Source organism: Salmo trutta, chromosome 9 (assembly GCF_901001165.1).
Source record: "Salmo trutta chromosome 9, fSalTru1.1, whole genome shotgun sequence".
In the NCBI taxonomy this organism is placed as follows: domain Eukaryota; kingdom Metazoa; phylum Chordata; class Actinopteri; order Salmoniformes; family Salmonidae; genus Salmo; species Salmo trutta.
In genome coordinates, this window is record NC_042965.1 from 26,664,282 (window position 1) to 26,689,708 (window position 25,427).

The window sequence follows — 25,427 nt, forward strand, 5'->3', positions numbered from 1 at the left end:
TACAGGCCCCGGGCCATGGATCATCCCTATAGGCTCCGGGCCATGGATCATCACATGAGGCTTCGTGCCATGGATCATCACTGGAGGCTCCGGGCCATGGATTATCACTGGAGGCTTCGGACCATAGATCATCACTGGAGGCTTCCTACGTGGAGCTGGAACCGGTCTCATCGGACTGGGGAGGCGCACAGGAGACTGGGTGCGCAGAGCAGGCACAGGGTATACTGGGCCGTGGAGGCGCACTGGAGGTCTGGAGCTTACGGCTGGCACACCCCGTCCTGGCTGGATGTTTATTTTAGCCCAGCAAGGGCGGAGCGCTGGCACAGGACGAACTGGTTTGTGCTGGTGAATGGGGGGTACCGTGCGTAGAGTTGGCGCAGGATAACCTGGGCCGAAGAGACGCACTGGAGACCAGGAACGCTGAGCCGGCACACTTCTTCCTGGCTGACTGCCAACTCTAGCAAGGCAACTGTGAGGAGCTTGCACCGAGTGCACCGGGCTGTGAGTGCGCACTGGCGACACAGTGCGCATCACCACATAACACGGTGCTTGCTCGGTCACTCGCTCCCCACGGTAAGCACGGGGAGTTGGCTCAGGTCTCAACCCCGACTTCGCCAATCTCCCCATGTGCCCCCCCCCCCCAATTTGTTTTGTTGCCGCTGCCTCGGGCTTCCGTTGTTGCCGTGCTTGTTCCTCATAGTATTGCCGTTTCGATTTCGCTGCCTCGATCTCCTCTTGCGGATGACGATACTCCCTTGGTCTTGTCCAGGGTCCTGCCCCATCCAGGATTTCCTCCCAGGTCCAGTCCTCCTGACCACACTGCTTGGTCCTTTGGTGGTGGGTAGTTCTGTTACAACCGTCGCAATGAGGGGACCAAGGTGCAGCGTGGTAAGTGTTCATCTTGATATTTATTTTTACTCAGAACACTTACAGCAAAATAATAAACAATGGAAACGAAAGCGCACAGTTCTGTCAGGTAAAACACTAAACAGAAAACAACTACCCACAAAACACAGGTGGGAAAAGGATGCCTAAGTATGATTCCTAATCAGAGACAACGATAGACAGCTGCCTCTGATTAGGAACCATACTCGGCCCAACAAAGAAATACAAAACATAGAATGCCCACCCCACACCCTGACCTAACAAAATAGAGAAATAAACCGTCTCTCTCTCAGGTCAGGGCGTGACAGCAGTGCAGTAGAGAGGACCCAATAATAGTCAATGTTTTGCTAATGCATACTGTCACCATGCTACCTAGACCGTCTTGCAGGTCAACCAAACATCCACTATTTCTCACAACATATTAGTATCGGCATGATCATGTGATCACCAACATCTTATGTTAATACCTAATTATGTACGCCTATATGAGTGAGCGGAGAACGATAAAGGAGTGTTTATTTCGCTAGCATCAACGTCCACTTAGTTTTTGTTTTGCCATGACATCATGAACGACAAACCTGTTATTTTGATTGGTTGAAAATCAAAGCAGATCGGCCTCTAGTCTTTCTCATGATTTCTGGGTTAGAGTATTTATTCTGAGAGATGCCGTGACTTGCTATAGCTCCATAGAGGGTCTCAGAGCATGTTTTCTTTATAAATGACTAGCTGTGAAAGCAATTAGTGTAACAGTTGTCAACATGCTCCTTGCTACAAATGTGAGATAGGAACATTAGCTCTGAGGGGAATAGTCTTTCTGGTTGGAGTGATACTAACAATAATCACTGCAGAGCTCTATTCCCAGCCTGAAATAAGATATTGAGACGGCTGCTACTTGCCAGTGCTGCTGCCTCGCTTGGTCTCCCTCCGTGGATCCGCCTCTTTCTGCCTCCCTTGGTCTCCCTCCGTGGATCAGCCTCTTTCTGCCTCCCTTGGTTTCCCTCCGTGGACCAGCCTCTTTCTGCCTCGCTTGGTCTCCCTCCATGGATCAGCCTCTTTCTCACTCCTTTGGTCTCCCTCCGTGGATCAGCCTCTTTCTGCCTCCCTTGGTCTCCCTCCGTGGATCAGCCTCTTTCTGCCTCCGTGGATCAGCCTCGTTCTGCCTCCCTTGGTCTCCCTCCGTGGATCAGCCTCTTTCTGCCTCCCTTGGTCTCCCTCCGTGGATCAGCCTCTTTTGCCTCCCTTGGTCTCCCTCCGTAGATCAGCCTCTTTCTGCCTCCCTTGGTCTCCCTCCGTGGATCAGCCTCTTTCAGCCTCCCTTGGTCTCCCTCCGTGGATCAGCCTCTTTCTGCTTCCCTTGGTCTCCCTCCGTGGATCAGCCTCTTTTGCCTCCCTTGGTCTCCCTCCGTAGATCAGCCTCTTTCTGCCTCCCTTGGTCTCCCTCCGTGGATCAGCCTCTTTCAGCCTCCCTTGGTCGCCCTCCGTGGATCAGCCTCTTTCTGCCTCCCTTGGGCTCCCTCTGTGGATCAGCCTCTTTCTGCAATTCAGAAGTCAATGACAGGCCTCAGCCGCCGATCATATCTCGGAAGGTTTCTTCAGAGCTGTCTGTCTGTCAAATATGAGCTTTCGTGTGAGAAGAAATCCAAATAAGGACTTGGACTGTTGTTGTTTGAGTTTTGGCAGCAGACTAATAAGCAGTAGCTGGCCAAGATCATAGAGTTTAGATAAGAGTTGGGTACGCAACGCTAGGGGATCGCTCTCTCATTTACATTTCTACTTTTACCGCGCGTACATTGTCAGCTGCAGTATTTTCTCATGTGGAAGCAAAGCGCTTGTTCCATTCCTTGAGTAATGGGTATATACACTGAGTATACAAAAAATGTCCATGACATAGACTGACCAGGTGAATCCAGGTGAAAGCTATGATCCTTTATTGATGTCAATTGTTAAATCCACTTCGATCTGTTTAGAGGAAGGGGAGGAGACAGGTTAAAGAAGGATTTAAGGGGGTGCAAATCAATCTTAGGAAGGTGGTCCTAATGTTTGGTATACTCTGTGTATATTTTTATTTATTTATTTATTTCACCTTTATTTAACCAGGTAGGCAAGTTGAGAACAAGTTCTCATTTACAATTGCGACCTGGCCAAGATAAAGCAAAGCAGTTCGACAACATACAACAACACAGAGTTACACATGGAGTAAAACAACATACAATCAATGATGCAGTAGAAAAAATAAATAAGACTATATACAATGTGAGCAAATGATGTGAGATAAGGGAGGTAAAGGCAAAAAATGCCATGGTGGCAAAGTAAATAAAGTATAGCAAGAAAAACACTGGAATGGTAGATTTGTAGTTTGAAGAAAGTTCAAAGTTAAAATATAAATAATATGGTGCAAAGGAGCAAAATAAATAAAATAAATAAATACAGTAGGGGAAGAGGTAGTAGTTTGGGCTAAATTATAGATGGGCTATGTACAGGTGCAGTGATCTGTGAGCTGCTCTGACAGCTGGTGCTTAAAGCTAGTGAGGGAGATAAGTGTTTCCAGTTTCAGAGATTTTTGTAGTTCGTTCCAGTCATTGGCAGCAGAGAACTGGAAGGAGAGACGACCAAAGGAGGAGTTGGCTTTAGGGGTGACCAGAGAGATATACCTGCTGGAGCGCGTGCTACAGGTGGGTGCTGCTATGGTGACCAGTGAGCGGAGATAAGGGGGGACTTTACCTAGCAGGGTCTTGTAGATGACCTGGAGCCAATGTGTTTGGCGACGATTATGAAGCGAAGGCCAGCCAACGAGAGCGTACAGGTCGCAGTGGTGGGTAGTATATGGGGCTTTGGTGTGATAGACTGCATCCAGCTTGTTGAGTAGGGTAGTGGAGGCTATTTTGTAAATGACATCGCCGAAGTCGATTATTGGTAGGATGGTCAGTTTTACGAGGTTATGTTTGGCAGCATGAGTGAAGGATGCTTTGTTGCGAAATAGGAATATACAGTTGAAGTCGGAAGTTTACATACACCGTAGCCAAATACATTCAACTCAGTTTTTCACAATTCCTGACATTTAATCCAATTAACAATTCCCTGTCTTAGGTCAGTTAGGATCACCACTTTATTTTAAGAATGTGAAATGTCAGAGTATTAGTAGAGAGAATTATTTATTTAAGCTTGTATTTCTTTCATCACATTCCCAGTGGGTTAGATGTTTACATACACTCAATTAGTATTTGGTAGCATTACCTTTAAATTGTTTAACTTGGTTCAAATGTTTTGGGTAGCCTTCCACAAGCTTCCCACAATAAGTTGGGTGAATTTTGACCCATTCCTTCTGACAGAGCTGGTGTAACTGAGTCAGGTTTGTAGGCCTCCTTGCTCGCACAAAACTTTTCAGTTCTGCCCACACATTTTCTATAGGATTAAGGTCAGGGCTTTGTGATGGCCACTCCAATACCTTGACTTTGTTGTCCTTAAGCCATTTTGCCACAACTTTGGAAGTATGCTTGGAGTCATTGTCCATTAGGAAGACCCATTTGCGACCAAGCTTTCACTTCCTGACTGATGTCTTGAGATGTTGCTTCAATATATCCACATAATTGTCCATCCTCATGATGCCATCTATTTTGTGAAGTGCACCAGTCCCTCCTGCAGCAAAGCACCCCCACAACATGATGCTGCCACCCCCGTGCTTCACGGTTGGGATGGTGTTCTTCGGCTTGCAAGCCTCCCCCTTTTTCCTCCAAACATAACGATGGTCATTATGGCCAAACAGTTGTATTTTTCTTTCATCAAACCAGAGGACATTTCTCCAAAAAGTACGATCTTTGTCCCCATGTGCAGTTGCAAACCGTAATCTGGCTTTTTTATGGCGCTTTTGGAGCAGTGGGTTCTTCCTTGTTGAGCGGCCTTTCAGATTATGTCGATATAGGACTCGTTGTACTGTGGATACAGATACTTTTGTACCTGTTTCCTCCAGCATTTTCACAAGGTCATTTGCTGTTGTTCTGGGATTGATTTGCACTTTTCGCACCAAGGTACGTTCATCACCAGGAGACAGAATGCGTCTCCTTCCTGAGCGGTATGACGGCTGCGTGGTACCATGGTGTTTATATTTGCGTGCTATTGTTTGTACAGATGAACGTCGTCCCTTCAGGCGTTTGGAAATTGCTCCCAAGGATGAACCAGACTTGTGGAGGTCTACAAGTTTTTTCTGAGGTCTTGGCTGATTTCTTTTGATTTTCCCATGATGTCAAGCAAAGAGGCACTGAGTTTGAAGGTAGGCCTTGAAATACGTCCACAGGCACACCTCCAATTGACTCAAATGATGTCAATTAGCCTATCAGAAACTTGGAAAATTTTCTGGAATTTTCCAAGCTGTTTAAAGGCACAGTCAACTTAGTGTATGTAAACTTCTGACCCACTGGAATTGTGATACAGTGAATTATAAGTTAAATAATCTATCTGTAAACAATTGTTGGAAAAATGACTTGTGTCATGCACAAAGTAGATGTCCTAACCAACTTGTCAAAACTATGGTTTGTTAACAAGAAATTTGTGGAGTGGTTGAATAACGAGTTTTAATGACTCCAACCTAAGTGTTTGTAAACTTCCGACTTCAACTGTGGATATACTATGCATGTAAATCAAGCAGTTCCTGAATTCAATGTTAACTGACTGCGTCTGTAGAAACACTACGGAAGTGTTCTTGATTTATTCAATCTTAAACAATATTTTTGTGTGAAGATAAATACATATGTGAGATATGTAGCTAGTACATTATGGACTTCTGCAACCAATTTGTCAGGAACATTTTTGAAAGAGATCTAACACATATGACTCATTTTGGCAGAAATACCATGTTATTGGGTATCTCTCTGTCTGTCTGTCTGTCCCTCTCTCTCTCTCTGTCTGTCCCTCTCTCAACTTCTGTATTATGGGGGTTATATACACATCTATGTGTTCTCTCCTTTCAGACAGACCACTTTGTTACGTTTTACAAAACGAGGACACACACACACACACACACACACACACACACACACACACACACACACACACACACACACACACACACACACACACACACACACACACACACACACACACACACACACACACACACACACACACAGAAAGCCAACAGGAGCACTCTCTTTACATAAGGCGTGGAATGAGACCACAATTACACACACAAACCCTGGCACACACACAAACACAGCGCAATGAAAATCTTCAAGTCAATATGGATGAAAAGACATGCTGGTGAGAGAGAGGGAGAATACAAATAATATCACAGAACTCTCTCCCACAAACGCTGTTTGCATTTGGTATCGCCTTGATCTTTTTACCCAACTGTTCTCTGTGTGTCGGTGAAAATATCACTGCTGTAGTTGTCACTGCTGTAAAATAAAACAGACAGTGCTGAAGAACAGTTAACACTAGAAAAGCCTGGCCTCGAGGGACTCCCCTTTGAGCCAATGACAGTCTAATAAATACATTTTGTGTATGGTATTGCAAAATAATTATTAGGTTGTGTTTATGAAGGTCTTAGGCAACATTATAATACAAAATAAAATGTATTTCAAAGAACACAATAGCGTTTTCATTAGTTTATGTAACAGTAGGCTATATGTAACATACAAACGAAAAGTCACTGAAACACCACAATTCAAGTGTTAAAATCCATTTAATAAACACCATCACAAAGATCATTCATTATTCATTTGTTAAGGGCATATATCGAGAAACATTATGCATTTAAGATTATTTAATTTCAATAGAACAGAATTGCATATTTTGAGTTCAAATATACAGTATTACTGTGCTTTGAGTGTTGCATATGAAGGGCAGTGGGGAAAAAATGACATGTCTAAATTTCTTATAACACAAATTCTGTTTGTGATATTACTATTTAACAACGAGGGGGGACATGACTTTAAAAATGCCAGAGTAATAAAATAAAGTACATTTGTTTTGAGTCAACATGACGCTCTCGGCTCTCCTAGTGTTAAAAACAACTGGTGGCCGTTCTAACGCCTCTTACCAGAACATGGACCATCCTTTCTGTTTATGGCCTGACAGTTCTTAATGTTGAATTGCCACCGTTCGCCAACACCTAGCTGGTGACCCCTAACACACAGTGGCCACCCGCTGCTTTTAACAGTTCACCAGCACAACGTGTTTGGTTCTTTACAAAAATACATATTGCCTACTGCCTTCCTGTTCTGTGTGTCCGTCCATCTGTGTCTGTCTGTTGAGGAGTTACGTATAACTAGGCTCCATGAGAGGATGACAAAGAAAGAGCAAGAGAGAGTGAACAGAGAGAGAGAACAGAGCGAGAGTGAACAGAGAGGGAGAAAGCTAGACTGAAATCCTACTATAACTGTAGTGGCAGCCTGTATTCATCCAGACTCCTGGTTAGTTACCTCCTGCCTGACAGGCAGCAGAGAGAGAGAAACCTCCAGCCTTGCAGGCAGCAGAGAGAGAGAGAACCCTCCAGCCTGGCAGGCAACCGAGAGAGAACCTTCCAGCCTGGCAGGCAGCAGAGAGAGAGAACCCTCCAGCCTGGCAGGCAGCAGAGAGAGAGAACCCTCCAGCCTGGCAGGCAGCAGAGAGAGAGAACCCTCCAGCCTGGCAGGCAGCAGAGAGAGAGAACCCTCCAGCCTGGCAGGCAACAGAGAGAGAGAACCCTCCAGCCTGGCAGGCAGCAGAGAGAGAGAACCCTCCAGCCTGGCAGGCAACCGAGAGAGAACCCTCCAGCCTGGCAGGCAACCGAGAGAGAACCTTCCAGCCTGGCAGGCAACCGAGAGAGAACCTTCCAGCCTGGCAGGCAGCAGAGAGAGAGAACCCTCCAGCCTGGCAGGCAGCAGAGAGAGAGAACCCTCCAGCCTGGCAGGCAGCAGAGAGATAGAACCCTCCAGCCTGGCAGGAAGCAGAGAGAGAGAACCCTCCAGCGTGGCAGGCAGCAGAGAGAGAGAACCCTCCAGCGTGGCAGGCCGCAGAGACAGAACCCTCCAGCCTGACAGAGAGCAGAGAGAGAGAACCCTCCAGCCTGGCAGGCAGCAGAGAGAGAGAACCCTCCAGCCTAGCATGCAGCAGAGAGAGAACCCTCCAGCCTAGCATGCAGCAGAGCGAGAGAACCCTCCAGCCTGGCAGGAAGCAGAGAGAGAGAACCCTCCAGCCTGGCAGGCAGCAGAGATAGAGAGAACCCTCCAGCATGGCAGGAAGCAGAGAGAGAGAACCCTCCAGCCTGGCAGGCAGCAGAGAGAGAGAACCCTCCAGCCTGGCAGGCAGCAGAGAGAGAGAACCCTCCAGCCTCGCAGGAAGCAGAGAGAGAGAACCCTCCAGCCTGGCAGGAAGCAGAGAGAGAACCCTCCAGCCTGGCAGGCAGCAGAGAGAGAGAACCCTCCAGCCTGGCAGGAAGCAGAGAGAGAGAACCCTCTAGCCTGGCAGGCAGCAGAGAGAGAGAACCCTCCAGCCTGGTAGGCAGCAGAGAGAGAGAACCCTCCAGCCTGGTAGGCAGCAGAGAGAGAGAACCCTCCAGCCTGGTAGGCAGCAGAGAGAGAGAACCCTCCAGCCTGGTAGGCAGCAGAGAGAGAGAACCCTCCAGCCTGGCAGGCAGCAGAGAGAGAGAACCCTCCAGCCTGGTAGGCAGCAGAGAGAGAACCCTCCAGCCTGGTAGGCAGCAGAGAGAGAGAACCCTCCAGCCTGGTAGGCAGCAGAGAGAGAGAACCCTCTAGCCTGGCAGGCAGCAGAGAGAGAGAACCCTCCAGCCTGGTAGGCAGCAGAGAGAGAGAACCCTCCAGCCTGGCAGGCAGCAGAGAGAGAGAACCCTCCAGCCTGGCAGGAAGCAGAGAGAGAGAACCCTCCAGCCTGGCAGGAAGCAGAGAGAGAGAACCCTCCAGCCTGGCAGGCAGCAGAGAGAGAGACCCCTCCAGCCTGGCAGGAAGCAGAGAGAGAGAACCTGGCAGGAAGCAGAGAGACAGAACCCTCCAGCCTGGCAGGAAGCAGAGAGAGAGAACCCTCCAGCCTGGCAGGAAGCAGAGAGAGAGAACCTGGCAGGAAGTAGAGAGAGAGAACCCTCCAGCCTGGCAGGAAGCAGAGAGAGAGAACCTGGCAGGAAGCAGAGAGAGAACAACCCTGTGTACATCCTCACACAGCACAGTACATAAACACCCCTATTTTCATGATCAGCTCCAGGTGTTGATGAAACATTTCCCCTGCTGGATAATCATATTCCCCCTCCCGCCTGCCAAGAAAGGGTCTGAGAGAGCGGGAGGGAGGGAAGGAGAGAGAAAGGGAGTCCCGATCTGCATCTGTCTGAATGACTAGACTCCCTCTCTCCCTGGTGTTTCAATTTGCACAATAATACGAGGGGAGGAAAGGGGGCAGGAAACAGGGAGGCTGCAGACACTGACAGGCAGAGCTGGGGAGGGAGGGATGGATGGAGGAGGAAGGGAGGGGTGTGTGTGTGGTAGGGTAGGGTAGAGTGTTTCAGCAGGGTGACGCCACAATCGTACACCAAGGTGTCATTCGGAGCAGGGCAGTTTGTGTGTGTGGGATGACAGCCTGACAGTGAGTGACAGAACTGTGGCCGTCATCGTGTGTACTCAGAGCCAGATCCTCCAGAGGACTGCAGCATAGTCGTCACAGCAGCACAGCCGTCACAGCAGCACAGCTGTCACAGGCGACGAGTGACACTAAACTGAGAAACAGGCAGGCGGGTGACGGATGAACGGGGCAACCGAGCCCAGCCCTGCTCTGCTGTGACTTCCATGTTGGGAATGCAGTCGCCTGAGCTGATGATTGTCAACAAATTTAGCTGGGTTGCTTCATTGAAAGACATTTATCAGTACAAGTAATTTACTTTACAAACATACAGACATCTGAGATACAGTTGAAATCAGAAGTTTACATACACCTTAGCTAAATACATTTAAACTCAGTTTTTCACAATTCCTGACATTTAATCAGAGTAAAATTCCCTGTTTTAGGTCAGTTAGGATCACCACATTATTTTAAGAATGTGAAAGGTCAGAATAATAGTAGAGAGAATGGTTTATTTCAGCTTTTATTTCTTTCATCACATTCCCAGTGGGTCAGAAGTTTACATACACTCAATTAGTATTTGGTAGCATTGTCTTTAAATTGTTGAACCTGGGTCAAACGTTTCAGGTAGCCTTCCACAAGCTTCCCGCAATAAGTTGGGTGAATTTTGGCCCATTCCTCCTGACAGAGCTGGTGTAACTGAGTCAGGTTTGTAGGCCTCCTTGCTCGCACACGCTTTTTCAGTTCTGCCCACACATTTTCTATAGGTTTGAGGTCAGGGCTTTGTTATGGTCACTCCAATACCTTGACTTTGTTGTCCTTAAGCCATTTTGCCACAACTTTGGAAGTATGCTTGGGGTCATTGTCCATTTGGAAGACCCATTTGCGACCAAGCTTTAACTTCCTGACTGATGTCTTGAGATGTTGCTTCAATATATCCACATAATTGTCCATCCTCATGATGCCATCTATTTAGTGAAGTGCACCAGTCCCTCCTGCAGCAAAGCACCTCCACAACATGATGCTGCCACACCTGTGCTTCACGGTTGGGATGGTGTTCTTCGGCTTGCTTGGCTCCCCCTTTTTCCTCCAAACATAACAATGGTCATTATGGCCAAACAGTTCTATTTTTATTTCATCAGACCAGAGGACATTTCTCTAAAAGTACGATCTTTGTCTCCATGTGTAGCTGCAAACCGTAGTCTGGCTTTTTTATGGCGGTTTTGGAGCAGTGGCTTCTTCCTTGCTGAGTGGCCTTTCAGGTTATGTTGCTATAGGACTCGTTTTACTGTGGATATAGATACTTTTGTACCTGTTTCCTCCAGCATCTTCACAGGGTCCTTTGCTGTTGTTCTGGGATTGATTTTAACTTTTCGCACCAAAGTACGTTCATCTCTAGGAGACAGAACGTGTCTCCTTCCTGAGCGGTATGACGGCTGCCTGGTCCCATGGTGTTTATACTTGCGTACTATTGTTTGTACAGATGAACGTAGTACCTTCAGGCATTTGTAAATTGCTCCCAAGGATGAACCAGACTTGTGGAAGTCGACAATTTTTTTTCTGAGGTCTTGGCTGATTTCTTTTGATTTTCCCATGATGTCAAGCAAAGAGGCACTGAGTTTGAAGGTAGGCCTTGTTCAAATTGACTCAAATTATTTAAATTAAGCTATCAGAAGCTTCTAAAGCCATGACATCATTCTCTGGAATATTCCAAGCTGTTTAAGGGCACAGTCAACTTAGTGTATGTAAACGTCTGACCCACTGGAATTGTGATACAGTGAATTATAAGTGAAATAATCTGTCCGTAAAATAATCTGTCCAAAACTATAGTTTGTTAACAAGAAAGTTGTGGAGTGGTTGAAAAATTAGTTTTAATGACTGCAACCTAAGTGTATGTAAACATCCGACTTCAACTGTATGTTCTCTTGGTAGAGTGATTTGTTTACATATACCTACATTTGTAGTAGTCAGCTACAGATCGCTACATTTGCAGTAGTTTTTGTAAGTCATTGCATGGTACTGCTATCTCCTGTCCTACAGGACACAGTGAATCTGCTGTGTTCTATCCTACAGGCATAGGCCTACCCTACACAGTGAATCTGCTGTGTTCTATCCTACAGGCATAGGTCTACCCTACACAGTGAATCTGCTGTGTTCTATCCTACAGGCATAGGTCTACCCTACACAGTGAATCTGCTGTGTTCTATCCTACAGGCATAGGTCTACCCTACACAGTGAATCTGCTGTGTTCTATCCTACAGGCATAGGTCTACCCTACACAGTGAATCTGCTGTGTTCTATCCTACAGGCATAGGCCTACCCTACACAGTGAATCTGCTGTGTTCTATCCTACAGGCATAGGTCTACCCTACACAGTGAATCTGCTGTGTTCTATCCTACAGGCATAGGTCTACCCTACACAGTGAATCTGCTGTGTTCTATCCTACAGGCATAGGTCCACCCTACACAGTGAATCTGCTGTGTTCTATCCTACAGGCATAGGTCTACCCTACACAGTGAATCTGCTGTGTTCTATCCTACAGGCATAGGTCTACCCTACACAGTGAATCTGCTGTGTTCTATCCTACAGGCATAGGTCTACCCTACACAGTGAATCTGCTGTGTTCTATCCTACAGGCATAGGCCTACCCTACACAGTGAATCTGCTGTGTTCTATCCTACAGACACGGCAAAGAATATGCCTGTCTGACTGAATCTGTTTGTTTTTTTATTTGTTTTGTAACTAGATACATGGCAGCAATCCATGGCAGACTAGGAGTAAGTGAGCTAATGTGTATTTGGGGCCCGGAGGCCAAAAACACACGCCATTGTTCAGTGCAGCAGAATGCACAATGGTTTTTCTGTTTAATCACTGCAGCCCTATAAAGCCCTTCAGAGGAGGGAGGGAGGGAGGGAGGGAGAGAGGGAGGGAGGGAGGGAGGGAGGGAGAGAGAGAGAGAGAGAGAAAGAACGAGAGAGCGAGTTGTTTCCCTAACCTGAAGTCATGGGAGAAGGACAGCCCCCATTCTCATTGACTGGGCTGTAGTGGAGCAGGTTGAGAGTTTCACGTTCCTTGGTGTCCACATCACCAACAAACTAACATGGTCCAAGCACACCAAGACAGTCATGAAGAGAGCACAACAAAACCTATTCACCCCAGGAGACTGAAAAGATTTGGCATGGGTCCTCAGATCCTCAAAAGGTTCTACAGCTGCACCAATCCTGACTGGTTGCATCACTCCCTGGTATGGCAACTGCTTGGCCTCTGACCACAAGGCACTACAGAGGGTAGTGCAAACGGTCCAGTACATCACTGGGGCCATGCTTCCTGCCATCCAGGACCTCTATACCAGGCGGTGTCAGAGGAAGGCCCTAAAAATTGTCATAGACTGTTCGCTGTGCTTCCGCACGGCAAGCGATACCGGAGTGCCAAGTCTAGGTCCAAGAGGCTTCTAAACAGCTTCTACCCCCAAGCCATAAGACTCCAGAACATCTAATCAAATGGCTACCCAGACTATTTGCATATCCCCCCCACCCCTCTTTTACGCTGCTGCTACTCTCTGTTATTATCTATGCATAAGTCACTTTAATAACTCTACCTACATGTATATATTACCTCAATTACCTCGAATAACCGGTGCCTCCGCACATTGACTCTGTACCGGTACCCCCTGTATATAGCCTCACTGTTGTTATTTTACTGCTGCTCTTTAATTATTTGTTACTTTTATTTCTTATTTTTCTTTAGGTATTTTTCTTAAAACTGCATTGTTGGTTAAAACCTCTTAGTGATCCCTTAACGCGCCAATCCCGTTAACGGGATAGATTTGACAACATCCGGTGAAATTGCAGGACGCCAAATTCAAACTACAGAAATATCAATATTCAACATTCACGAAAATATAAGTGTAATACATCAAAATAAAGCTTAACTTCTTGTTAATCCAGCCACAGTCGCAGATTTCAAAAAGGCTTTACGGCGAAAGCACACCATGCGATTATCTGAGGACAGCGCCCCGCATACAAACACATGAACATTATTTTTCTTCCAGGCAGGTGCAACACAAAGGTCAGAAATTATGATATAATAAATGCCTTACCTTTGAAGATCTTCTTCTTTTTGCAATCCTAAATGTCTCAGTGACACAATGAATGGTAGTTTTGTTCTATAAATTCTTTCTTTATATCCCCAAAATGTCCATTTATTTGGCGTGTTTGATTCAGAAATACACCGGTTCCAACTTGCCCAACATGACTACAAAGTATCTAATAAGTTACCTGTAAACTTGGTCCAAACATTTCAAACAATGTTCCTAATCCAACCTCAGGTATCCTAAAATGTAAATAATCGATAAAATTTAAGACGGGATAATCTGTTTCCAATACCGAAGAAAAATAACACGGAGCGCACTCCTGTTCACGCGCAACAAAAGAGTTACACGTACAAAGAACAACACTACTTCTTAATTTCTCAAAAGAAAAACATTGACCAATTTCTAAAGACTGTTGACATCTAGTGGAAGCCATAGGAACTGCAACTAGGTTCCTAATAAATAGGGTTTCCCATAGAAAACAATTTGAAAATCCTATGATCTACATTTTTCCCCCCCTGGATGGTTTGTCCTCGGGGTTTCGCCTGGCAAATCAGTTCTGTTATACTCACAGACATTATTTTAACAGTTTTAGAGACGTTAGAGTGTTCTCTATCCAGATCTACCAATTATTTGCATATCCTAGCTTCTGGGCCTGAGTAACAGGCAGTTTACTTTGTGCACGCTTTTCATCCAGACGCCAAAATACTGCCCCCTAGCCTTAAGAAGTTTTAAGGGCTTGTAAGTAAGCATTTCACGGTAAGGTCTACACCTGTTGTATTCAGCGCATGTGACAAATACAATTTGATTTGATTTGAATAAGATGGTTGTGTTCCCATAGTAACCCAAGCTTCTTTATCCCAGTAAAGCTACAGTCCTGGGCTGGGGCTCGGCCTGGGAGCTGAGCTGCTTGCCTGATCGTTTTTAGGAGTTTGGCCTCAGCCTCCATATCGCCACAATTAGATTACATGAATGGGCTGGTAGCCGGAAGCTGGTAGCTGGTAACTGGTAGCTGGTAGCTGGAAGTTGGTAGCTGGAAGCTGGTAGCTGGTAGCTGTTAGCTGGTAGCTGCTGATCTGTACACTATTTTATCAGTGACAGCAGCACATTCCAGCAGCACATGTGCTGGGGAAGGGAAGGAAGGCTGAGCTGGGCTGCTCTCTCTCTGCTCTGCTCTGCCAAGCCTCAGGTCTCAGCTACCTTCCTCACCATGCAAACCAACCAACCCCCACAGGACAGTAGCAAGCAAAATAGCAATCATACGCTGGTTATCCACACATGAGCTGTGAAGTGAACACATGAACTGTACAGTTACAGGAACACCACTGAATGCTGTTATCATAGGGGCCAGGTAGGAATAGGGTAGTGGAGAGAGGGAGAGGCAAAATGGAGAAAGAGAGAGAGGCACAATCTCCCCCTCTGGAAGTAAGCTATTCATTTTCAGTGTTTTGAAGGCATGTTATTATTCTCCAGTGAGATGTTTGTTGTTTCTGTTGCATTTCTTTATCTCACAGGAGACATCTTGTTCTCCACTGACTGTTCTCTTACAGATACAGTACTTATCATAAAGCAGAGTTCACAACATCAGATACAGTACTTATCATAAAGCAGAGTTCACAACATCAGATACAGTACTTATCATAAAGCAGAGTTCACAACATCAGATACAGTACTTATCATAAAGCAGAGTTCACAACATCAGATACAGTACTTATCATAAAGCAGAGTTCACAACATCAGATACAGTACTTATCATAAAGCAGAGTTCACAACATCAGATACAGTACTTATCATAAAGCAGAGTTCACAACATCAGATACAGTACTTATCATAAAGCAGAGTTCACAACATCAGATACAGTACTTATCATAAAGCAGAGTTCACAACATCAGATACAGTACTTATCAGAAAGCAGAGTTCACAACATCAGATACAGTAGATGCTACAGTATAGTCTGTTTAAATACACCTCCATTACTTTACAAGAAGAAATACAACAAGGCATGATACAACAAAGACAGTGTTATTACTGTCTATCTAGTTAATATGGAGTACTTTCTAACAGTTTGGCTATGTGTTCGTCCATGACGTGTGTATTGAAAAAGCATTAGAGAGACGATATTCTTTGGAGCCTTCTGTGAATAAAACCAACAGAACCCAGTCATGCCACAGCAGCAGTCCCTTTTGTAGCCTGACCCTCTCCCTCTCCCTCTCGACCCCCCCCCCCCCCCCCCCCCCCCCCCCCGCCTTGTCGTTGCTGTACTGTTGATATATGTGGTGGGTCTAAGAGACAGCCTGTCAAAGTTAATCCGAATGCATTGTGCAGCTAGAAACAGCCGTCCTGACTGGCTGACTCAACACACACTGTGTTGTGTTTCCTGGAAGAGGAGGAGCTAGGCGAGCTAACTGAACATGACACAGATTTTCTCTCCACTGACCTGACCTGCAAGGTCTCTATCAATCACATCAGGCCGAGACACACTTGTAGGGTGAAGGATCTGATGGTGCACAGCAGCGGTATGGGGTTTCATCACTATTGTGAGCTGCGTTGGTTACCTGCACACATACACTGAGTATACAAAACATTAAGAACACCTGCTCTTTCCATGACATAGACTGACCAGGTGAAAGCTATGATCCCTTATTGATGTCACTTGTTAAATCCACTTCAATCAGTGTAGGTGAAGGAGAGGAGACGGGTTAAAGAAGGATTTTTAAGCCTTGAGACAATTGAGACATGGATTGTGTATGTGTGCCATACAGAGGGTGAATGAGCAAGTCAAAAGATTTAAGTGCCTTTAAACAGGGTATGGTAGTAGGTGCCAGGCGCACCAGTTTGTGTAAAAAACTGTAACGCTGTTGGGTTTTTTATGCTCGACAATTTCCTGTGTGTATCAAGAATGGTCCACCATCCAAAAGACATCCAGCCAACTTGACACAACTGTGGGAAGCATTGGAGTCTGTATGGGCCAGCATTCCTATGGAACACTTTCGACACCCTGTAGAGTCCATGCCCCGATGAATTGAGGCTGTTCTGAGGGCAAAAGCGGGTGGGGGGTTCACCTCAATATGAGGAAGATGTCCTTAATGTTTTGTACATGTTCAACATTAATCATGCATTTGACCTGTAATGGACCAAGCAGTAGGCCTTACGTGATTCTAATTCAAGTAGGTGTTTTAGAGGGGAAGACAGAGAATGGTTCCAAATGACTGCATATGGGCCTTTCTATGTAGCCTCTATCTGCTGATGGCCCTGTCTGGCTGTTGTTGTTACATATGTCACTGACTGTAAATTGCTATGAAGCCTGAACAATAACTAGCTGTGACCCAAGGTGTATGTACTGCCCTCAACTTCTCCTGCTTCACTGATGGGGCCTTTTCATCAGGCATCTCTCTCCACCTCCCTCCCTTCCAGAGGATGACCTTCCCTCCAACGTCCTGTTCCTATTCGTCAGACTAGCCGTGTAATTGGTATGCAGAGAGACTCTGGAATGAGTCCACTCCGTGCTAGCTTGTGAATTCACCCTTGTAATGCCACGTTTATGGATAACAGAGATAAAACAACGCATGAAGGAAAAAAAGCAAACAAATGCCAAGGCTTGGGCTGCTTGCCTGCCTGACATCGCCTTTGTGAATCACAGATATACAGCCAAGGGCAAGGGAGAAGGAGAGTGAGAGAGGACTAAACAGATTATGCTTTACAATGTCCACCATTTGCATCGTATCTACTCTTGCCACTGCCAGCTGATTAACCTTTTCCCAGCCAAATGCCGCCTGACTGGATATAGAATCACTGGGGTTGCGTCTGAAATGGCACCCTATTCCCTATATTGTGAACTACTTTTCACAAGAGCTCTGGTCAAAAGTAGTGCTCTATATAGGGAATATGGTGCCATTTGGGACGACCCACTGGTTCTCATGGTCAGAACTTCTGGCCAGAGGAGTGTTTAGTCACCAGGGCATTGCTCATCTCATTGAGGCTGGATGTCTGGCTGGAGAGATGGACCTGGACCTGAGGCTTGGGTTAATAACCTGACTGACTGAGCTCTGTGGGCTTGTGGTTCTGGCTCAGTTGCTGACTGGTTTACTGTATGGTTTACAGTTTCCTTACAGCTCTATGCCCTCAGGTTGCTTATTATTGGATCGTCTTCATGACTAGCAGTTTTGTTTTGCTGATGGTGGAGCATCATTTTATATGTTAGCATAATTGGGGCATATTTCTAGTCCACGTTTCTCCTACGTATAATCTGTATTGGCTGAAAGGTCAGTCAAGTATGTGCCTTAATATATTTTGCCATGGTAGCATGTTGTTTCAGTATGTTTTAGCGTGTGTTGCAAATGATCTGCCACCACAAACTTCAGAACTATAAGAATTAGTGTACATTTGTATAATTGCAATCCAGAACTCCCACACAGTCCATATAATACATCAACTGGAGTGAGTTAAGGTTCCAAAGCACATAGTGATCCTTGTTCTCCCTAAAGTAACATCACTCAGGCCTCGTACAACATAAATATTTTCATATAAACAGTCTCCTGCTGAAACGATTCCAAGGCTTTCGCCTGAAGCCAACAGCGTACAGGCGAAAGGCTGGAGGGTGCACTGTTTTTCTCTTCTCTATCTTTCTCTTTCTTTCTCTCTCTTTCTGTCTCTCTCTCTCTCTATTGCTTTCTCTCTCATTCTCTCTCTCTATTTCTCTATCCCTCTCTCTCCCTCGCTCTCCCTCCCCCTTTCTCTCTCGCCCTCTTTCTTTCGCTCTCTCTGTCCCTCTCTCTTCCTTCCTTTCTCTCTCTCTCTCTCTGTCTCTCTCTTTCTGTCTCTCTCTCTGTCTCTCATTCCCTCGAGTGTCCTTGTCAATGTCACATGCAGCTGCTGCGTTGTAGTTGAAAAAGAGGCGAGGTCAATAGTTTGTCTGCCTAGCTTATAAATAATGTGACTCAGCGCCTGACAGAATGTGTCTCGATTGTAGCAACGGGGAAGAAATGGCAGGAATATTTTCTTAACCCTCGGCTCGGCTACTGAGGCACTTGTTTATTCTCACTAACAATTGCTTGTCTGACCTTAGTAACCAGCCAGCGATGTTAGATTGAAAATGTTTTTGTCTCTTTTTAGTGTTTTTACTTTGTCACTACAGGTATTTCATCTATAGTTCTCATGATCAACTATGAATTGTTCTATTGATTCAATTCAATTTAAGGGGCTTTATTGGCATGGGAAACATATGTTTACATTGCCAAAGCAAGTGAAAAAGATAATTAACAGAAGTGAAATAAACAATAAAAAAGAACTATTGTCTAATGTCTTTTATCACATTCCCCCCTTAGATGTTATATGTGACTTTTCATTTATTGTGTAACGTATGTGGTGTTCTGAGGAGTTTTGACATTGGTTCTTTCTACTGTATGTGTGTGTGTGTGTGTGTGTGTTTGTGTGTGTTTGCGTGTGCTGCATGTGATGTAACTGTGTGTGCATGCATGAACATGTCTCTGTGAGTGTTTACAGAGGCCACAGGACACATGGTCCGTTGAGAGTTGGCCGTTGCTGCCTGCGGGACACATGGGAGTTGTCCTAGGCCCCGTAGGCCTGTAGCTTTGCCTTTGTAAGTGAGCAGCCCATGGGAGTGAAATGGGAATGGGAGGCAGGGCGAAGAGGTGTGTGTTTCCTGTGTGTGTTTGCCCGTGCAGCTCGCTCAGGGTGAGCGCCAGAGTAAAGTGTTGGGTTACACAGCTCAGTGTTCAGCGTAGCGTACGCCACAGCACACCCTCAACGCCACGCTGCTGACATGATCCACTAGGGGATAATCTCTCAGCTGGTGTGCTCTGAGACTGTGAACCCGTCCGTCCGCCATCCCCTAAACTCTGTCACCAACCCCATGTCTGCTCTCACGTTTAACAATTGGCCTTTTATACAGAGTATCAGTTTTCTAAAGGGAGATTTGTTCTCCTGTAATGCGTGTGGAGACTATAGTTCTCGTGTTCAGTGTTGAAGGGGATTGAATGGAAAGTGTTGAGGTTTTACCCCCTAGCTAGGGTTTAGCAGTGGGGTTGGAAATGGCTCTCTAACTCCAAATTGAGTCGTCAGGGTTTCTCCACTTTCCGATCTGTCATTCAATATTATGCTGGGGAGCATAATGCAACAGCTGTACAGCTAGCCACACCCAGCCATCTGGATTATACAATCCTAACAGTTTGAGAGGAACACCTTATTTTTCTTTGTCTGTGAAAATGTAGAGTTACTGATTGGGTATCCACTTGATTTGATATCTCTCAGTAAATCTTTTGTTTTTAACGGAGACAGTAATTAGTCGATTGGTATTACCAAAATGATAACTTTCCTGAAACATGATCTTCTCTTTATAAACCACCTTCATTACGTGACAGTTCTTGTAAAAAGCCATTTGTTACAGATCATCAACATTAGGTCTGACGCACCACAAGACATTTATGCAAAATGTCCGTCACAGGTGACAAATAGATTAGACCAAACGCTTTGATGCTCCCAACATTATGTTTAATAGGCTTAACGTGGCATTCACATCGCGCTCACGGTTATACATTGATGCTTCCGCAGTCACCGTCTAGCCTTCGCCTTGATTTCCAGCGAGACTCAAGTCGCTGTACTAACGCTGTCAAGAGGCACTCTCTCTTCTCTCAATATCTTATGCTTATTGGTGTAGCAGGCAGGTGGGAGATCAGACTGATGCTAATATACCATCCTGCTGCTGCTGACAGAACAGAATAGAAAATAACATCAGCTCACAGGTGGTCAGGTCTCAGGGAAACCCAACATGTATGTTAGATAATATCTATACACTGGTGGAGTCTGTCTGCAACACACACACACACACACACACACACACACACGCGCACACGCACGCACGCACACACACACACACACACACACACATTCTTATTTTTGTAGCATTGTCGAGAAGGAACTTGCAAGTAAGCATTTTGTTGGATGTGTATACAATGTGTATCCCGTACATAAAACTATTAAAAACATGAAACTTGAAACACAAACACACTTCACATTTGGGCCTGAAGACTCAATGATTTCAGACTGTTTTTTGTCTTAATCTAACTCCAGACAGTTTGCATTAACTGTCAGTGTTGTTTAATTATTCTACAGTATGCTGTTTGCCTTGTACAGTAATAAGTCATACTATACAGTTACATAGCTTTATATAGTATATCATGTACAACTGTGGCTCAGTTGGTAGAGCATGATGTTTGCAACGCCAGCATGGTGTGTGCAACGCCAGGGTTGTGGGTTCGATTCCCACGTGGGGCCAGTGCATGAAATGTATGCATTCGCTACTGTAAGTCGCTCTGGATAAGAGTGTCTGCTAAATGACTAAAATGTCAAATGTAAATGTAATATGATTGGATTCCAGTCGCCTGAGAGAAAGATCAGCTGAATATGTGATGAAGTGTCTACAGTACAGAGTAGAGTACTAGTTAGCCCTAACACAGTTCCATAGTGCTGAATCTCTACTGCTGTCCTTACTCAATCAGAATGATGAATGGTTTCAACTATGATAGAATTATAAGAGGCTCGCTCCGTTTGGTTAATGACTCCCTTCGTGTAGAATTATCCCTTCCACAACGCTGTGCTTAAAGCTTCACACTAGCATCAGCTTTTACCACCGTGTTACTGCTTTAGCATGTTCCTGTTTACTTAGCTTTCAGCAACAAGGGGCATTTTAATTAGATGCAAATAATACACACACTCTGATTGGCTTGCTGTGTGTGTGTGTGTGTGTGTGTGTGTGTGTGTGTGTGTGTGTGTGTGTGTGTGTGTGTGTGTGTGTGTGTGTGTGTGTGTTGTGTGTGTGTGTGGGTGCGTTCGTGTGTGCTCATGCAAGCCACATGCATGATGTGTGTTTGTGAGTCTGATCTGTGGACATGGATGAATGGTCTTGGAGAACATTGTTGATTGCCAGTGGGCTCCTTGGAGGCTGGTCCAGCCAGCAGAGTGTTATTAATGGACTAATTTACCTACTGCTTCTGCCTACTACTCCCTCATTCCTGCTCCACTGTGTGTGTGTGTGTGTGTGTGTGTGTGTGTGTGTGTGTGTGTGTGTGTGTGTGTGTGTGTGTGTGTGTGTGTGTGTGTGTGTGTGTGTGTGTGTGTGTGTGTGTGTGTGTGTGTGTGTGTGTGTGCGTGCGTGCTCCCTCCCCATTGTTCCAGTGAACAAAGCAAAGCCTGGCTCCCTCCTCCCCTGTAGCCCAGACACACAGCCAACAACGAGAGCAGGTGTCACAGGAAAGTGCCACTTCTGTCACTTTGTGTCACACGCAAGAAAAACAATGGGAAGGAATCGTCCATTGTTGAATTCACATTGTGTCATTCTTTAGAATGGATTGCTCTGTGGGAATACTGATAATAAATGTGATGTTATCAGTCATTACTTAGTATTAAAATGTTGTTTGATTCTTCTACTGTATAAAGACCAATTACATCACTTGATGACGTTAGCCTTTTAGATTGCGGTTGATTGAAAATAAAGGGTTTTATCTCAAGTTTCTAGATGCCTGCCAATGCTCTTAATATCCTTGCCAGAGTGTACCTTTCTCCAGCTGAAGTGTTGCACTCTGGGTGATATTTGTTCTCAGATTAATTTAAGCCTGGCATTGAAGCACACAGATCGTTTGTACTCAGTGTGACATGTACTCTCAGCGGACGGAGAAAAGCACACGTCTTCATTTCTCATTCTGAGCCAACACTGAGCTCAATCAAAGCAGATAGTAGAAGTCGTGTGTGTGTGTGTGTTTCTTTGCGTGCGTGTGTGTTTCTTTGCGTGTGTGTGCGTGTGTGCGTGCGTGAATCTGTGTGTGTGTGTGTTTCTTTGCGTGTGTGTGCTGAGTGCATCAATTATTCTAACAGATCTGATGATCTTCCCACCTAAGAGCATAATGGACAAGGCAGTTTAGATTTGAAATAAGTATTAAATTGTCAGCCATTGTTAAATCATCATCTGCTTAATCTTAATGCAGGAACAGAGGTACATAAGAGCTCTGTGAGACCTGGAAGAGATGCCACAGTACTGATTTTCAGAAATTGTGTGGAAGAACCTGACTGGCTCATTCTCGAGTCATATTAGGTCCCTTTGAAATATTACCACTTCTCTGTCCAGGTTTCCCCAAGCGCTTGACTAGGTACATTTTGGCGGCAGGTAAACGAAAGGTCACTGGTTCGAATCCCCGAGCCGACTAGGTGGAAAATCTGCCGATGTGTCCTTGATCGAAGCACTTAACCCAATTACTCCTGTAAGTCGCTCTGGATAAGAGCATCTGCTAAATTATTAAACTGTAAAAATAATTGAGAATCATGGAGTGGATTTTCATAGCTGATCACTGTTCCATACAGTCAAGACTCACTGGCTTTGATGGTGGGTGTGAATGTGGGAGTGGATGGGTGGCTGTATTCCTGTCTGTCAGGTTATGTCAGAATAGTCATTGTATTTGTTCCCCCAGACATTAACTTGCATATTTTCCATTCCTCTTTAAAAACATGGAAATGCATGTAACTTAAACTCACAGAGATGTGACTTTAATAATGGGGGCATATACAGTACCAGTCAACAGTTTAGAACACACATCATCATTCAAGGGGTTTTCTTTATTTGACTATTTTCTACATTGTAGAATAAGAGTGAAGCCATCAAATCTATGAAATAACACATGGAATCATGAGGTACCCACAAATATGTTATATTTGAGATTCTTCAAAGTAGCCATCCTTTGCCTTGATGACAGCTTTGCACACTCTTGGCATTCTCTCAACCAGCTTCATGAGGAATGATTTTACAACAGTCTTGAAGGAGTGCCCACACATGCTGAGCACTTGTTGGCTGCTTTCCCTTCACTCTGCGGTCCAACTCATCCCAAACCATCTCAATTGGGTTGAGGTCATGTGATTGTGGAGGCCAGGTCATCTGATGCAGCACTACATCACTCTCCTTCTTGGTCAAATAGCCCTTACACAGCCTGGAGGTGTGTTTTGGGTCATTGTCCTGTGGAAAAACAAATGATTGTCCCACTAAACGCAAACCAGATGGGATGGCGTATCGCTGCAGAATGCTGTGGTAACCATGCTGGTTAAGTGTGCCTTGAATTCTAAATAAATCACAGACAGTATCACCAGCAAAGCACCATCACACCTCCTCGTCCATGTTTCACAGTGGGAACCACACATGCGAAGATCATCTGTTCACCTACTCTGAGTCTCACAAAGACACAGCAGTTGGAACCAAAAATCTCAAATTTGGACTCCTCAGACCAAAGGTCAGATTTCCACTGGTCTAATGTCCGTTGCTCGTGTTTCTTGGCCCATGCAAGTCTCTTCTTCTTATTGGTGTCCTTTAGTAGTGGTTTCTTTGCAGCAATTCGACCATGAAGGCCTGATTCTGCAGTCTCCTCTGAACAGTTGATGATGAGATGTGTCTGTTACTTGAACTCTGTGAAGCATTTATTTGGGCTGCAATTTCTGAGGCTGGTAACTCTAATGAACTTATCCTCTGCAGCAGAGGTAACTCTGTGTCTTCCTTTCCTGTGGCGGTCCTCATGAGAACCAGTTTCATCATAGCGCTTGATGGTTTTTGCGACTACACTTGAAGAAACTTTCAAAGTTCATGACATTTTCCGAATTGATTGACCTACATGTCTTAAAGTAATGATGGACTGTCGTTTCTCTTTGCTTGTTTCAGCTGTTCTTCCCATAATATGGACTTGGTCTTTTACCAAATAGGGCTATCTTCTGTGTACCACCCTACCTTGTCACAGCATAACTAATTGGCTCAAACGCATTAAGAAAGAAAGAAATACCACAAATTAACTTTTAACAAGGCACACCTGTTAATTGAAATGCATTCCAGGTGCCTACCTCATGAAGCTGGTTGAGAGAATGCCAAGAGTGTGCAAAGCTGTCATCAAGGCAAAGGGTGGCTACTTTGAAGAATCTCAAATATAAAATATATTTTGGTTTGTTTAATACTTTTTTGGTTACTACATGATTCCATGTGTTATTTCATAGTTTTGATGTCTTCACTATTATTATACAATGTAGAAAATTGTAAAAAATAAATAAACATTGAATGAGTAGGTGTGTCCAAACTTTTGACTGGTATTGTTCGTTTCATTCCAAGTCTCCGTCCCACATGGCACCCTATTCCCGATGGGCCCTGGTCAAAGTAGTACACTAAATAGGGAATAGGTTGCCATTTGGGCTGAACGATGCATGTAATAGACTTGATAACAAGAGTCTGACCTTTGACCTCCAGTGGTGCTATAACCACTTCCTCAAGCCACCCAATTTCTTCTCCAAAGCCAGCATCATGCTGAGGGAGAGAGGGAGGCAGCAGGTAAAATAATGATATACAATAGACTAACTAGATAGCCAATTGAAAACATAGATACATCTTAGTTAGCTACCTCGCCCACCTTAGCCATTTGATCCCTGGTTCACTGAATTCTTTTATAAAGACATCAAAAGTATTTGGTTGTAATTTTAATGCTGCAGGGTGGCCAACCATCCTCCAGGACAGCTACTGGGGGTGTAGGCCTTTTCTCCAGTCCTGCTCGAACACACCACATTGTAAAAAAGCAACTGCTCAGCAGGACCTTGATAAGCTGACTCTAGGGTGTTTGAACAGGGTTGGATCAAATGCTTGCACACCCAGTAGCTCTCCAGATGGAGGGTTGACGGACCACATGTGTTTTATACAGTAGCCTATCGGTGCAGTATTTTACTTTGTTGGGGGTTAAGTGCTTTGCTAAAGGCCACAACAGCAGGAGATACTGTATAATACATGGGATTAGAGAGCAGCAGCCTTCCATTGTCAATACCAGTGATAATAATTCATGTTATTTTGTGAAGTGGTTCTTTGCATCATACAACCCAATTTTCAGT

The 25,427-nt window shown here is 45.1% G+C and overlaps 1 protein-coding gene across 2 annotated transcripts in view; it reads left to right on the forward strand.

The window, feature by feature from the left end:
* The window catches only part of LOC115200333 (fibrosin-1-like protein), a 324,458-nt gene that overhangs the window by 7,866 nt on the left and 291,165 nt on the right, over positions 1-25,427 (forward strand). The window lies entirely within an intron of this gene.